Raw genomic sequence first — 3,325 nt, 5'->3', positions numbered from 1 at the left:
GAACTTCCACATGTTCAGCTACCCAGAAACTCTCTAAACCCCGTCCTTTAAAAAAATTTTTAAAAAAGTTTTATTTATTTATTTTTTATTATAAAGATGTGGGGTACAATTCAGGGTTAGGTATACAAATATTGATTATGCAGGTATCCTTGTTGATGTAAAATTTTATTTTAAAGATGTGGGGTACAATGCAGGATTAGGTATACAAGTGATCATTGTGCAAGTAAAGTCTTTTGGGTATTTTTTTTTTTTTGAGTTGGAGTCTCACTCTGTCGCCCAGACTAGAGTGCTATGGCACGCTCCTGGCCACCACAGCCTCAACCTGCTGGGCTCTAGCGATCCTTCCGCCTCACCTTTCCAAGTAGCTGGAACAGGCGCGCTATCACGCCCAGCTAATTTCTTTTTAATTTATTGAAGAAACGAAGTCTCGCCAAGTTGCCCAGGCAGGTCTCGAACGCGCGGGCTCAGGCAATCCACTCACTTCAGCCTCCCAAAGCCTGGGATTATGGGTTAAACCACTGAGCTTGGCCAGGTGGTTGTTTTCTTATTCATTGCTGGGGGTTTAAAAAAACCTAAAAGAGATTAACCATTTATTTATGATATGAGTTGAAACCTCCAAGTTTCTTAGCTGTCTTTCTACTTTGTGTATGGTGTTTGAGATGTGGGAGGAAAAGATACACACATAAGTACACACACAGACAGACAATATACACATACTTTTATAAGAATTTCATGTGCTTATATTTCCTAATTATTTGGGGAAGAAACTTCTTGATTTTTGAGTCGTAGGTGGCAAAGCCATTGCTATTCCAAAGATGTAAAGACGTTCTCCCAGGTTTTCATCTAGTATATAATTTCATCTTTTACAATGACATCTTGAATCTATTTGGCTTAATGTGTAAAGCAGAAATCCAGTATAATTTCCCCCCCCAGAACTCATCCCAACTCCATTCATTTTATGGATCATCTTTTACCCACAGTCTTGAGATGCTATTTTAGCTGTATTTTAACTTATGCTAAATTCTCTTATGTAGCTGGGTTCATTTCTGTTACTCCCATTGGTGTGTGTGTTTTTGTTCCTGTGTTGGTATCATATCTTCTATTTGAGTCTTTTTAAAGTGTTTGAATATTTGGTAAGACTAATCCTCCCTTATAGCTCTTCCCTTTCATTGGTTTCCTAACTATTGTTCATTTTTTTCCAAATGAACTTTAGAACTGTTTCAAAAATCAAACAAACAAAAACAAAAACTTGATGGTGTTTTATTAGGATTCTGCTAAGTTTGTAAATTAACTTGTGAAGAATGAGAACTTTATTACATTGGGTTTTTGTGTTAACGAACATGATACGCGGCCTGATCATTAAGTTCGCGAACTCATCCTAGAAGAAATGCCACACACCTCATTACTACGGTCACCTTCGAAGTACTCTCCTTGGGAAGCTATGTACCAACACCAGCACCTAGTCCACCCATCAAAGCAATTTTGGAATTCTGTTTCTGGAATGGCCATCAGAAGCTGTCGTCATATTACTCTTGATGTCCTGAATGTTATCAGAGTGTCTTCTTCTCAATATTTCCTTTATCTCCAGGTAAAGAAAAAAGTAATTGGGGCCAGATCAGGCAAGTAGGGAGGGTGTTCCAATACAGTTATTTGTTTACTGGCTAAAAACTCCCTCACAGACAGTGCTGTGTGAGCTGGTGGTACATTGTCTTGATGCAAGAGCTCCTTTGCGACCATTTTTGCACACACCTACTCATGCCAAGATTTTCAGTTAAGATCTTCCTGCTTCTCTATCAATGTTTATTTGGTTTGCTATGCTTCTCACAGTCAGTTGATGATTTTGACACACAATTCAACGAATTTTTTGTTGTGTTTTTGTGAGTTTTGCTCATTGCTGACCATCCTGACCTCTCATCAGTGGTGCTATCTCTCTCCTCAGAAAAACATTTAATCTATTTTGACACTGCCATTTTCTTTATGGCATTATCCTCATAAATGTGGATTAACATGTCTTTGATTACACTTCCACTCTTGCCAGGTTTAACAAGAAATTTAATGTTTGTTTTTTTTTTTGAGTTGGAGTCTCACTCTGTCACCCAGACTGGAGTGCAGTGGCCGCTCCTGGCCACCGCAGCCTCGACCTACTGGGCTCCGGCGATCCTTCCGCCTCAGCCTTCTGAGTAGCCGGAATTACAAGTATGTGCTACCATGCCCAGCTGATTTTTTTTAAAAAATTTATTGTAGAGATGAGGTCTTGCCAAGTTGCCCAGGCGAGTCTTGAACCCGTGGGCTCAGGCAATCCACTCACTTCAGCCTCCCAAGGCGCGGGATTACAGGCTGAGCCACCGAACCCGGCTGCCAATTACTTTCTTATAGTATTAAGATAATTGTTCAGAGTCTGCTTATGAGTGAGAACGTGTGGTACTCAGTTCTTTGTTTCTGTGATAGATCATTAAGTAATACAGACTCTAAATCCATCCAAGTTGCTATGAAGTTCATAATTTTGTCCTTGTTTATGACTGTGTAATATTCCATCATGTATATGTACCACATTTTTAAATTTTTTTGCTACTGAATCAGTTTATCTGTTTTTTAACAGCAGAAAACCAGGGGAGAACGAGAACGCAGTTCCCCACTACCACATAGTATGCAGTTAAGTTTCCCACATGTGGGGAAATTGCAGGGGTCAGCACATCCGGAGTGCAATGGATAAGCCTCACCCTGGGAAAACCACCTTCATGATCATGGTATTTCCCCTGCTAGGTAAGTATATATACCACATTTTAAAAAATCCAGTCTACTTTTGATGGGCAGCATGGTTGGTTCCATGTTTTTGCTATTGTGAATAGTGCTACAATAAACATGCATGCACAGGAATCTTTTTTTTGTAAAATGATTTGAGTTTCTCAGGGTATATTCCCAGAAGGGAGATTGCTGGGTTGTATGGGAGGCTGATTTTTAGATCTTTTAGGAATTGCCACACTGTTTTCCACAGAGGTTGTACTAGTTTACACTCCCACCAACAGTGTAGAAGTGTTCCCTTTCCCCTGCATCCTCCCTAGGATCTGTTGTTTTTTGAGTTATTGATGATCATCCTGACTGGAGTTAGGTGATATTTCAGTGTATGTTTTTCTTTTTTTGTTTTTTTTTGAGTTGGAGTCTCACTCTGTCACCCAGACTAGAGGGCACTGGCCACTGCCGGCCACCGCAGCCTCGACCTGCCGGGCTCTGGCGATTCTTCTGCCTCAGCCTTCCAAGTAGCTGGAACTACAGGCGCGCACTACCACGCCCGGTTGATTTTTGATTTATTGTAGAGATGAGGTCT

At 40.5% G+C, this 3,325-nt stretch overlaps 1 long non-coding RNA gene across 1 annotated transcript in view; it reads right to left on the bottom strand.

Moving 5' to 3' along the window:
* Positions 1–443: 443 nt before the first annotated feature.
* The window catches only part of LOC110596069, an 8,538-nt gene continuing 5,656 nt past the window's right edge, over positions 444–3,325 (bottom strand). Inside the window, exon 3 of the long non-coding RNA XR_002482238.1 lies at positions 444–572. This is a non-coding gene — a long non-coding RNA (uncharacterized LOC110596069). The remainder of the gene's footprint in view (positions 573–3,325) is intronic.

Source organism: Carlito syrichta, unplaced genomic scaffold (assembly GCF_000164805.1).
Source record: "Carlito syrichta isolate Samal-C Ts95f unplaced genomic scaffold, Tarsius_syrichta-2.0.1 Scaffold306376, whole genome shotgun sequence".
NCBI classification, from domain to species: domain Eukaryota; kingdom Metazoa; phylum Chordata; class Mammalia; order Primates; family Tarsiidae; genus Carlito; species Carlito syrichta.
Note: the sequence above shows the minus strand (reverse complement) of the source record. Positions and strands in the feature narration are given on the sequence as shown.